Source organism: Capricornis sumatraensis, chromosome 5 (genome assembly GCF_032405125.1).
Source record: "Capricornis sumatraensis isolate serow.1 chromosome 5, serow.2, whole genome shotgun sequence".
Classification (NCBI taxonomy): domain Eukaryota; kingdom Metazoa; phylum Chordata; class Mammalia; order Artiodactyla; family Bovidae; genus Capricornis; species Capricornis sumatraensis.
This window is the reverse complement of record NC_091073.1, coordinates 7,666,762-7,680,502: the sequence shown is the minus strand read 5'-3', so window position 1 is coordinate 7,680,502 and position 13,741 is coordinate 7,666,762. Positions and strand designations below refer to the sequence as shown.

Below are 13,741 nucleotides of genomic sequence, written 5' to 3'. Positions count from 1 at the left end.
CTGTGGTTTTCCTCCATTTCTTTGCATTGATCGCTAAGAAAGGCTTTCTTATTTCTTCTTGCTATTCTTTAGAACTCTGCTTTCAGATGCTTGTATCTTTCCTTTTCTCCTTTGCTTTTCACTTCTCTTCTTTCACAGCTATTTGTAAGGCCTTCTCAAACAGCCATTTTGCTTTTTTGCATTTCTTTTCCATGGGGATGGTCTTGATCCCTGTCTCCTGTACAGAGTCATGAACCTCCATCCATAGTGCATCAGGCACTCTATCTATCAGATCTAGTCCCTTAAATCCATTTCTCACTTCCACTGTATAATCATAAGGGATTTGATGTGGGTCATACCTGAATGGTCTACTGGTTTTCCCTACTTTCTTCAATTTAGGTCTGTATTTGGCAATAGGAAGTTCATGATCTGAGCCACAGTCAGCTCCTGGTCTTTTTTTTGTTGACTGTATTGAGCATCTCCATCTTTGGCTGCAAAGAATATAATCAACCTGATTTCAGTGTTGACCATCTGGTGATGTCCATGTGTAGAGTCTTCTCTTGTTTTGTTGGAAGAGCGTGTTTGCTATGACCAGTGCATTTTCTTGGCAAAACTCTATTAGTCTTTGCCTGCTTCATTCCGCATTTCAAGACCAAATTTGCCTGTTACTCCAGGTGTTTCTTGACTTCCTACTTCCTACTTCCTCCAGTCCCCTATAATGAAAAAGACATCTTTTTTTGGGTGTTACTTCTAAAATGTCTTGTAGGTCTTCATAGATCCATTCAACTTCAGCTTCTTCAGCGTTACTGGTTGGGGCATAGACTTGGATTTCCGTGATATTGAATGGTTTGCCTTGGAAATGAACAGAGATCATTCTGTCGTTTTTGAGATTGCATTCGAGTACTGCATTTCAGACTCTTTTGTTGACCATGATGGCTACTCCATTTCTTCTAAGGGTTTCCTGTCCGCAGTAGTATATATAATGGTCATGTGTGTTAAATTCACCCATTCCAGTCCATTTTAGTTTGCTGGTTCCTAGAATGTTGACGTTCACTCTTGCCATCTCCTGTTTGACCACTTCCAATTTGCCTTGATTCATGAACCTGACATTGCAGGTTCCTATGCAATATTACTCTTTACAATATCAGACCTTGCTTCTATCACCAGTCACATCCACAACTGGGTATTGCTTTTGCTTTGGCTCCATCCCTTCATTCTTTCTGGAGTTATTTCTCCTCTGATCTCCAGTAGCATATTGGGCACCTACAGACCTGGGGAGTTCCTCTTTCAGTATCCTATCATCTTGACTTTTCATACTGTTCATGGGGTTCTCAAGGCAAGAATACTGAAGTGGTTAGCCATTCCCTTCTCCAGTGGGCCACATTGTGTCAGACCTCTCCATCATGCCCGCCTGTATTGGGTGGCCCCACAGGGCATGGCTTAGTTTCATTGAGTTAGAGAAGGCTGTGGTCTTAGTGTGATTACATTGACTAGTTTTCTGTGATTATGGTTTCAGTGTTTCTGCTCTCTTGCAATGTCTATCATCTTACTTGGGTTTCTCTTACATTGGATGTGGTAAGAGCGCAGATGGCTGCAAAGACACGCAGAGTGCAGCGACTGGGATGATGTGCAGAGTGCGGCTGAGAGGAGCTACCCCATGTCTGAGGTCAGGGGCTGAAGTCTGGAGGACCCCACGCCCGATGGGCAGCAGCTGAGTGGAGCTACCCCAAGTCTGAGGTCAGGGGCAGTGGCAGGGAAGAGATTACCCACGTCCGAGGTCAGGGGCGGCACCCAAAAGGAGTTATCCCACATCCGAGGTCAGGGGTGGCAGCCTAGAGGAGCTACCCCCTGTCCGAAATCAGGGGCAGTGACTGAGAGTGCCAGGTGGGACAGCACGGGAGCAGCCGAGAGGAGCTACCTCTACCCGAGGCCAGGGACAGCGGCTGGGAGGAGGTGCCTCAAGTCCGAGGTGCCTCAAGTCCAAGGTGGCTGTGTGGGAGCTGGAGAGCCTAGAGGAGCTATTTCACGTTCAAGGTCGGGAGGGCGGCTGTGAGGAAATACCCCTCATCCATGGCAAGGAGAAGCGGCTGCAATTTGCTGGAGGAGCCATGAAGAGATACCCCACATCCAAGGTAAGAGAAACCCAAGTAAGACGGTAGGTTTTGCAAGAGGGCAGACACACTGAAACCATGATCACAGAAAACTAGTCAATCTAATCACACTAGGACCACAGACTTGTCAAACTCAATGAAAAGGCATAGCTTCTAAAAATTGTCTTGATATTGTATAACAAGCTACCCTTTGTGTTCATTGAGTATCCATACGAAACTTGGCTACCTGGCAAGTAGTTTATGGTTTTTACTCCTGTAGAAATAACTGTGGATGAGGACAGTAACTTGCAATCTCTTTTTCAGAAACCAACATATCCTGTCTTCTATTTATTTAAGAAACAAAATTTGTTAATGATGAAAGGAGAGGTACAAAAAGGAACCTACATGAAAGTAACAGGATTAAGGGAGAAAATAAAAAGTTACCTCAGAGAAAATCTGTGTCCTATTTCTTGCACTTTAGGAATACAGCTTTTAAAAAATTTCAGAACAGAAAACAATCTTAATATTTCCAGTTGCGATGTGTGTCAAAAATTCAAGTGGGTTTCAAAAGTGTTATTTGAATTTCCAGCTTAAAAGATCCTTGTAGCTTAGGAAATAAGTGATAGAGGAAAGCAACAATTTTAGCATGCTTAAAAAAAAAAAAAAAACTAGTAAAAAAGAGAAATACAGAAAAATCAAAAAGAGCAGAAATTGTTTGCATTTGTATAAATTCAGTGTATAAGAATAAAGTGAAAAACTAGAATTCAGTATTTCAACAAGTGCTAAAGACATCATAACATAGCTTTCTGCCTATGTTCAGTACAAGGCACAGGGATAAATGAAGACAGAGGAAAACCACAGTCAGTAGAAACACAAATCTGTCCCTTAATCTGCTTGTGAATCCAAGGGGTTGAGGTCTTCCAAAATGAAGCCAAACATTTGAGTCAGATAAATTACATTCCAAAAGATATTAATGACTTTCTATTGGTTATAACAGGGTTATCAAAGAGCTAGAGAAAATTTGCCATGGAAAAAAAAAATATTGATTTTTAAAATTTGAAATAGAGAGGAGAGTATTCAATTGTGTGCCATTACAATTTTTTTTTTCCATAGACCCTATTATGAAGGAATCAATGTGATTTTCAATTTTTACTAGGTGAGTAATGTTGTTATGAACTTCATTGACATGCTTCTTTCTATGCAAGCATTTCTGTTGGATATATAACTAAGAGTGAAATTCCTGGCACTTCGGGTATATTTATATTTAAATGTAGAATATAAGCTAATTTCCAGTTAATGCTCCCATCAGCAGTACATGAAGTTGCTCTCTATTATCACCAGCATGCAGTACTGCCACTCTTTAATTTTTGGACATTCTGAAGGGTTAGTAGTGGCATTTCAATGCAGTTTTTAAATTTTAGTTTGTAATTCCCATTTGTTAAAGAGATTGCATGCCTATTTGTATGCTAAATGGCCTTTCAAATACGTTTTTTGTGAATCATCTGTTCAAATCTCTTGCAAATACTTTTCCTCCTGAACCACCTGACATCCCCCACGCCGCCGCTAGAATTGATGTTGTTCAGTCGCTCCTAAGTCCTGTCTGACTCTGTGACCTCATGAACTGTAGTATGCCAGGCTTCCCTGTCCTTCACTATCTCCTGGAATTTGCTCAAGTCATATCTATTGAGTTGGTGATGCTATCCCACCATCATTTAATCTGTTGCCATTTTCTTATATTAGGAGATAATGTTATATTCTGGTCGTGAGGCTACTGTTGGTTATATATGTTGCAGACACCTTTACCCCTTTGAATTTTAATTTTTTAGTCTCATTTTTTAATAATTTTTTATAATGAATAATTAACTTTAATAGACTGATTTATCTATCCTTTATTTTTCATGATTAGTATTTTGGCGACTTTCAAGTCTTTTCAAAGACTTTTTCTACTCCAAAGTTATAAAAACAATATATTTCCCAAAAGCTTTATTGCTTTTCCTTTTAAAATCTTAAATGTACCTACAACTTAATGTTTGAATATAAAATGAGGGAAGGGTTATTTTTATTTTTATTTTTATTTTTGGTGCGGGGGCTATCTAATTGAACCCAAATCAACTATTTCTCTCTGCTCTGCAATGGTGTATTTTCATTTATCAAGTATCTACATGAATCTATTTATGTGCTTTGTATCTCTTCAATTTCTCAATATAGCCACATTTACTCAATAGTAAATACCAAACTTTGTAAGTCTTGATACTCAATACAAAGAAGCCAATCATTCAGTTCTATACAAAACATATAGGAAAAATACTACATAACTGTGTTATTTTAAAATATTTTTTCTATATTTTGTAATAGTTGTCAACTTTAAAAGAATAAGGATAATTTATTTTGTTTTATTATTCAACATAAATATTTATTTTTCTACATATTTCCTACATGTCAAAAATAAATTTTATTTTGTTCTCAAATGTATTAAGTTGATTACTAAAGTATAATTGTAATTTTCTTTCAGAAATTTTGAAGTTTTAACTTTATCTGACTACTCTTCTTTGAATTTCTGAGAAAGTAAACGGTACCTAACCATCTTTCTTCCTCTCTACATTCAGTTTCTTTCAGAATTTTGTCTTTTTCATCACCACAATATATTTTTAATTTGAGAAGGATTTTTCTGAATGTGAGTCATTATTAATAGCCAAGATAGATAGACTTTTTGAAACTTAAACTCAAGAAAATATTCTTCTGTGATTTACTTCCTTATCTACTTCTTTTTTCCTTTGTTTTATGATTGTACAATCATTAATGGTCCTGGGACACCTCTCGTCTTCTATCTATGGCTTTCAACCTTCTTCTTCTCTCTCTCTCTCTTTTTTTTTTTTTTTTTGATAAACTTATCTTTCAAATCTCAATTATTGGAGATTTCCTTGACTTTTATTGCTCCTGATTTGGTTTGGGTCTACTTTTTCGTGCACAGAAAAGCCGATCTATTGACACTGGATTATGGGAAAGGAAAATGCAGTATTTATGGAGGGGCCATGCAAGGAGAAAGGGCAACTAATGCTCAGAATATCCCTCAATAGTTTCAGGGAAGGGGTATTAAAGACAGTGTGAGGGACGGAGCTGCAGGGTGTGGGATTATGCAAAATTATCTCATTGGTTGGCATCAAGGTGAAGTTTCACACATCATCAGCCTTCTGGTTTAAACCAGTCCAACGTCTAAGTTCTTGCAATCAGAAGTTTCATCTGGTGAGGATCTGCTTCCTGTAAAAACAACATTGGAATCCATGTCTGACCTTTATCTACATCTTTTAGACAATTAGAAGCTTAGTGATTCTGCTATGGAGTGGATTTATAGTCTAAATTGCTACTGGTTTCCAGCTCAACAACTATTTTTTCATTTCTACATCTTCCCATTTCCTATTGACTAGCTCGTGAGTCAATCTTTTGAGACTCAGGGGAGGCCTAGGAGACTACAGCAAAAGCCTTTTATCTCAAAGGACAGGGAGGAAGGATCTTGCATACAGTTTCATTATTATCAAAATACCTATTACTGGTTTGGCTTTTAAATCAGACAGGACTGAACACACAAACATATATAAAATCAGTAAGTTTATCCTTTGTTTTCTTCTGTATTTTATGTACATATTTAATCATCCTGGACACTATTGTCTTCCCAGGTGGTGCAGTGGTAAAGAATCCAACTGCCAATGCAGGAGACTCAAGAGACACAGATTCGCTCCTCGGCTCATCAAGATTCCCTGAAGTAGGAGATGACAACCCACAACAGTATTCTTGTGTGGAAAATCCCATGAACAGTGGAACCTGGTGGGCTATAGCTCATGAAAGTGCAAAGTCAGATACTAATGACTACGCACCACATGCATAAACCTGTAGAGAACATGATTCCTTGACTTCTACCCACCAGAGACCAATAGGAAAAAAAATGCAACTTGAAGTTGCCAAATATTTTTGAGGGGAGCAGTGGGAGGTAGCAAGATCACCCTGTTTGACAGCCAGTGCCATAGGTAGCTTAGAAACTGGGTATTATTAGGATACTAATCAAAACATCCTTAAACTGTCATAGAAACTTTAATTATCTTTGCTTCCTCCCTCTATGGTCTGTAGGCCCATCTCTTGAGGGTCTTGTCTTCATACACTTCATGTTCCCTAACTGTTGATTCATATTTATTAATGAAGTACTACTCAGAACTTACTTTCATATTGGATACCTTGTTTCCTAGCAACAACTCTGCTGCCCTTAGAGCAAAGGGGGAAGACTCTGGATTCATCCCTCTCTAGTGAAGGGCTCTGTCTCTGATGACTTTTAGTCTTTCATGTCTGATGGAAGGCTGGAACCACTTGGAGGTGAGTCTAGTTCTCAGCACATCACTCATAACTCCCAGGGTTGGCCACTCCCCTTCAATGTAGAGATTCATCTGGAAGGAATCCAGACACTAGGAAGATCAAGTGCAGGAGAAGGAAGACACAGTGTGATTGGCTCAACTGATCGATGGGGGAAGAGACAAGTCCTTCTAATTGTCCTCTCCTATCTGTGTATCAGTTCCTCATGAGTTTTGAAAACTCAGTTTGGGATTTGGGTCTCAGGTTTCTTTGGCCACTTTTCCTTCTTCATTTCTATTCTGTTTTATATTTGTGAAGATTTCCTCAAAGGTTCTGATGGTCTGCAAAGACCTTTGCTCATATGTTATATTTATTATTACATTATTATTAGTTTTTATATGTCAGTTCAGTTCAGTGGCTCAGTCGTGTCCAACACTTGGCGACCCCATGAATCGCATCATGCCAGGCCTCCCTGTCCATCACCAACCCCTGGACTTCACTCAGACTCACATCCATTGTGTCAGTGATGCCATCCAGCCATCTCATCCTCTGTCATCCCCTTTTCCTCCTGCCCCCAATCCCTCCCAGCATCAGAGTCTTTTCCAATGAGTCAACTCTTCACATGAGGTGGCCCAAGTACTGGAGTTTCAGCTTCAGCATCATTCCCTCCAAAGAAATCCCAGGGCTGATGTCCTTCAGAATGGACTGGTTGGATCTCCTTGCAGTCCAAGGGAATCTCAAGAGTCTTCTGCAACACCACAGTTCAAAAGCATCAATTCTTTGGTGTTCAGCTTTCTTCACAGCCCAACTCTCACATCCATACAGGACCACTGGAAAAACCATAGCCATGACTAGATGGATCTTTGTTGGCAAAGTCATGTCTCTGCTTTTGAATATGCTATCTAGGTTGATCATAGCTTTTCTTCCCAGGAGTAAGCGTCTTTTAATTTCATGGCTGCAGTCACCATCTGCAGTGATTTTGGAGCCAAAAAAATGAAGTCTGACACTGTTTCCACTGTTTCCTCATCTATTTCCCATGAAGTGATGGGACCAGATGCCATGATCTTCATTTTCTGAACGTTGAGCTTTAAGCCAACATTTTCACTCTCCTCTTTCACTTTCATCAAGAGGTTTTTTAGCTCCTCTTCACTTTCTGCCATAAGGGTGGTGTCACCTGCATATCTGAAGTTATTGATATTTCTCCCAGCAATCTTGATTTCAGCTTGTGCTTCTTCCAGCCCAGCATTTCTCATGATGAACTCTGCATATAAGTTAAATAAGCAGGGTGAGAATATACAGCCTTGACATACTCCTTTTCCTATTTGTAACCAGTCTGCTGTTCCATGTCCAGTTCTAACTGTTGTTTCCTGACCTGCATATAGATTTCTCAAGAGGCAGGTCAGGTGCTCTGGTATTCCCATCTCTTTCTGAATTTTCCACAGTTTATTGTGATCCACACAGTCAAAGGCTTTGGTATACTCAATAAAGCAGAAATAAATGTTTTTTCTGGAACTCTTACTTTTTCGATGATCCAGTAGATGTTGGCAATTTTATATCTCATTCCTCTGCCTTTTCTAAAACCACATTGAACATCTGGAATTTCATGGTTCACATGTTGCTGAAGCCTGGCTTGGAGAATTTTAAGCATTACTTTACTAGCATGTGAGATGAGTGCAATTTTGCAGTAGTTTGATCATTCATTGGCATTGCTATTCTTTGGGATTGGAATGAAAACTGACCTTTTCCAGTCCTGAGGCCACTGCAGTTTTCCAAATTTGTTGGCATATTGAGTGCAGCACTTTTACAGTATCCTCTTTCAGGATTTGAAATAGCTCCACTGGAATTCCTTCACCTCCACTAGCTTTGTTCATAGTGATGCTTTCCAAGGTCCACTTGGCTTCACATTCCAGGATGTCTGGCTCTAGGTGAGTGATTACACCATCGTGATTATCTTGGTCATGAAGATCTTTTTTGTACAGTTCTTCTGTGTATTCTTGCCACCTCTTCTTAATATCTTCTGCTTCTGTTAGGTCCATACCATTTTTGTCCTTTATCGAGCCCATCTTTCCATGAAATATTCCCTTGGTATCTCTAATTTTCTTGAAGAGATCTCTAGTCTTTCCCATTCTGTTGTTTTCCTCCATTTATTTGCACTGATTGCGTTTTCATTCTTACATATGCCTTTATAATCAACAGGTAAGGTCAACCGATTGTTTACAGCATGTTTGTTTATAAACAATAAGATAAATACAACTAAGAGCTGTGATTGAACCACTTGGTGTAATATGAGGCCTCAGTCTGCTTCTCCATACACCATTTACTCCTCTCTCGGATGACACAGATGGGAAAGCTGAGACCCCAGGAGGATCAAGCATGACTGCAGGGCTGTCATGGCCAATATCTGGTAGAGGAGGCTTGAAGTTGTATGAATAGTGTTCCAAATTTATGCCCAAAGATTCAGTGCCATATAGAGTTGGCTGCTGCTCTACTAGAAAAATCTGCACTGCTTAGTATTATTCAAGACAACCAGGGAGGCATTGCAATCTTCTTAGCCTGAAAAACTACTTATCTTACACAAATCCAACTATTTCCAAAAGAAATGGAAGAAGTAAGGTTTATCCTCTATCACTCAGGTTTTGTTAGCATCCTTTCCCACTAAACAGCTTTAGATTGACAAGTCACAGATCAGAGCTTGCTCTATCCCTTGCACACTTTATTTAGAAGGTGATTTGCGTATATAATTTACATAAATCTGCATAATTACGTTCCTTTGATGGTCCAGAAATGGATTTCTGTAATCAGGAAACAGCTCTCAGGATCTCTTTGTTAATGGTACCATGTACACTTGTACCCTCTGTGAAATCACTTTTTAAAAGAAAAACATTATTTTGGTAATTTTAATTAATGCACTGGAATATAACCATCTTCATGCTGAGGTCAGAGTGTCCTAGGAAGACAAGGATCATGTGGTACTAGAAAAATTCTGCCTGCCTGCCCTCCCCCTTCTCTTTCCTTTGGAAAGATCCATTATCCACAAGAGGATCTAGGCACTCTGGGGGGAATTTGTCTTCTACCTGAGTGAAGACTGTCTCAGCATTGTCAAGCTAATCTTTCTCTCTGCCCAGCAAGAGGGGCCCTGCCCTGAGAGCAGTGCCTTATGTGTTTCTGCTTATTATAAACATTCCCAAAATAAGTTCACCAAAGCACACACTTGTATCCTTTACTGGGTCCAGCTCAGGAGACCCACCTTTCTATGTGCTCTCTCTTTCAGCAGTGTCATAGCTTCAGGGAAAGGCTTTGACAAGGTTCCATCCCTGCTTCTTTGAAATACAAGGTGACATGTAGCTAGAAGATAGATAGACCACATACTCTTTATCCATTCATCACTTGATGGACATTGACTATCATAAATAATTCTGCAATGAACATTGGGGTGTATATCTTTTTCAATTGCAGTTTTCCTTCAGTAACATGGATGGACCTACAGATTATCACACAGGGTGAAGTAAGCCAGATGAAGAAAGATGAATATCTTATGATATTATTTACATTTGGAATTTTTAAAGTGATACAAATTAACTTATATACAAAACTGCAACAGACTCACAGACATAGAAAACTTATGGTTACCAAAGGGGGAAAGAAAGACCGGGATAAATTAGGTTGTTGAGATTAACGTATACCCACTACTGTAAATAAAATTGATAAACAACAAGGCCCTACTGTATAACACAGTGAGCTTTACCCAGCATCTTGTAATAATCTATAATGGGAGAGAATCTGAGTCACTTTGCCTCACACCTGAAACTAATATAACACTGTAAATCAACTGCACTTCAATTAAAAAAAAAAAAAAAAAAGGTTTTCTTGCGGGTTGGTTGCAGGCTTACAAAGACATGACCACCAGTCCCATGCACCCATTCTGGCCTCTGGGCCTGAGGCTGGACAACTCTGTGACTAATGACTGTGCCACCTGACAGATCCTGGCTGGCCTCTTCTCTGTCTCTGAGTCTCAGTTGTGGCCACGTGGCTGTTGTCAGGGTATGTTGTGGTTGTCTCACTGGAGGCTTCACAGAGACTGTCCCTGTGCTGGTTTGCAATATGTGGGTTTGTTCACTTGATGATTGAAAGCTGGTTCAGCCTCTGCTACGTGGACCTTCTTGAAGACTAAACCATCTTATCTCAACTCTGGAAAGAGTATGCCAAGGGAGACAGCAAATATATCCTGAATGATAACTTCATGATATGCATGGAGACCATCACGGTTTAGCTGTGGGGACCACTCAGCCTATGGATGGAGATCACTTTTCTCCACCAGCAACCCCTCCACTTTGTCCTACAGCTTGTGTTCTCTGTGGGTCAGGTATATGGAGATGTGCTCTACTTCCTGATGGAGTACCATGATTGATTCCAGCACGGGGAGCTGGGACACCCACTCGACTTCTGGTTTTACTTTGTCTTCTTGAATGCCCCGTGGCTGGTGCTGCCTGGACTCCTCATACTGGCTTCCATAAAGCAACTTGCTCATGCCCAGAGCATACTGGTTCCAAAGTCCCCAAAGCTAAGAGCAAGAAGAACTAAAGAGTGATGGGCTAGGCTTAAACACTGGCTATTGAAGAACTTTCCACCTGCCAGAAGATTCCAATCCTTGCTCCCACAGGGTGGAAGGACCTGTCAATCTCAGGTTGATGGGTGGGCAGTGGGAAGAAAAGAGCTGTGTGGAGCCACTGTCAGCAGCCAATGGGACAAGGGTACAAGAGAACATAGGAAGTCTGTGATAGGGATGATTTTTTAAATCAGGAAATATAGGTCTTGACCCTAAAAAAGAAAGAAAGAAAGAAAGAAAGAAAGAAATGCGAGGTGACACATTGGAAGGCCCTGAGGCTGCTGATAAAGATCACAGACTCCAAAAGAAGGGAAGCCTATGGAATGGGAATAACCTAGAGGAAGGGCTGGCTGGTGAGCTTGCTGAGATTCCTCCCACAAATCCACTGACAACTGAGCACAGACCACAGATCCCTGCAACATACCAAGGGAGCTTCCTTACCCAGACCGTGGAGGGTCCATTTTATGCAGTCTTTCCTGGTCCAGTTTGGAAATCTGGAGGTGACCAGTGATAGTGTGGATTCACACTGTTACTCAGGGCTGCAGAGGATCGTGCAAGATAAAGCCATTACATTTTCTCCCAATTCCCATTTATGTGTGAATTCAGAGGTCATATGTGTGAACCATGAAACTGATTGCCCTCATTGACAACTAGATGGATGCAATAGTTTTACTCATAAAATTACTTCCAATGTTTGATTTTTTTTTTTTTTTCTAATAGTCACTCTTTTCTTTTCTTTTTAATTTTATTTTTTCTTGTCTCTCCACACAGCTCAAAGGATCTTGGTTCTCCCACCAGGGACTGAACCTTGTTAGTGAAAGCACAGAGTCCTAATCACTAGACTGCCAGGGGATTTCCTAACCTTTGGTTGTTTTAAAAACCTAAATAAATTGAAGCATTATTTAAATATTCTAATCATAATTTATACATATATAATATGTATTCACCTTTTTTTAAGGCAAAATGTGAGGTATCATTGACATACAATAACTGCACATATTCTGATGTACAATCTGAACAGTTTCCATATATATATATATGTTTATGAACACAGTACCATCTTCAAGAACACCATATTGATCGATTTCAAAAGGTTCCTTATGTGAAATATACTCCCCTCTTCCAGTGCCCCAGAAACCGTGAGGTTTCCCAGTCTGGTCACTGGGAAAAGGCACCCTTCTTGGATTTTTGTGAGCACCACATCATATTAACTCTCATCCTCTTGGAGGATACTTGCCAGGACCCTAGGTAGTTTGTTCACGGTGCAGCTGCATAGGAGACGGTGATTTTCTGAATTGCTGGCAGTCTCTCTGTGAAACTCTTTTCTCCCCATCAGGGTAGCAGGAGAACTCAGCCTGGTTCTCTGGGCCCTGCTTGCCCACTGAGCCCTCCGCTCTCTCATTGTGCTTGTGGTGAGCCAGATAGACACTACTGGACTGCTTCAGTCAGTGTTCCCCGCCTAGGGATCACTGGCTGGCCTTGTCCAATATCCAGTGTTTTTAAAACCTGTGTTTTAAACATATTTTTTTTTCCTTTTGCTTCAGATAGGACAGTTCATCTAGCCCCTCTTATTCCATCTTAGCCAGAAGCAACCTGCATTTTAATTTTACTAGATAATTTTGTATATTTATGATATCTATGACTTTAATAATGTGAAAATATTTATAAAAGTATTATTTTTCCATTTCATTTTACCCTTATGAAGTTATATTCTGACTTTTCCCTTTAAATACAATTACACTTAGATTTTAAATTCTTAAAATCATCACTGACAATATCTCAGAAATTATGTGAACATTTTGATACTAATTATAGCATTGGTGAGTTTGTTGAAATGAGGACAAGAAAATAAATCTTGTGGAGTAAAAATAAATAATATGATTTATGAATGTCTTTAATTTAATTATCGCTCATTCAATCATTGTCAGTTCAGGATCTGGGACTTGGCTACAATCCAGTCATCCTTTTATATTTTAGCCATTTTCAATCCTAAAAAACTGTAGCTTAATAGACATTACTTAATTTTGTCACTGAGAATGTATCTCTGATGAGCAGAATGACAGAGAACATTGTCTTCATCAATGTGCAAACATGCTTTGTATCTACGTGCAGTGGTCAGACACGCAGGGCGCCACCCTCCATGTGTGCCCTCCTCTGCCCAGGCTCAAGAGAGGGGTAGTGCTGTCTCAGGCTTCATTCACCCACTCCCTAACCTGGCTCCCTTTATGGGCTCTGGCATGGATTCTGAACAATGAAAGCTCTCCCTCTAAATCTGGGGTTACCTTGCTTCTACAGTTTCTGAAGGACTCCATTCTTACCTGTGGCCTAGTTTCATGGTTTTTGTTCTTATTGTGAATGATAAAAGGAATGTTCACATATTGAGGTTATGGGGCAATCATTTTGACTTATACATGAGTTAACTTGAATATCATGCCTGCTTGTGGTCTATTAAAAATTCGCTGTACATCTACTTTAATATTAAGGAAAGGCATACTGACAAGAAGTAAAATATGTCCATGTTAACAATAAAGATTCAGCTCCTTCCTTCCTGGGATGCTTATGCTGATCCTTTGATAAGATGCCCCACCCGGGTGCCAAGGCCATGCTGTGCTGTGCACGTACAGGTCTAATGTTTGATTGTTAAATCTTGACATCCTGATTGGTGTAATGTTCTTTGTTCCAACAAGATATAAAATTGTGCTGAAAAACATGCTTCTCCAGAGAAGTC

At 39.9% G+C, this 13,741-nt stretch overlaps 1 pseudogene; it reads left to right on the top strand.

Annotated features, from left to right (window-relative positions):
* The first annotated feature begins 10,303 nt into the window (after window positions 1–10,303).
* Window positions 10,304–10,995, top strand: LOC138080191 (3-beta-hydroxysteroid-Delta(8),Delta(7)-isomerase pseudogene; annotated as a pseudogene).
* Window positions 10,996–13,741: the final 2,746 nt, after the last annotated feature.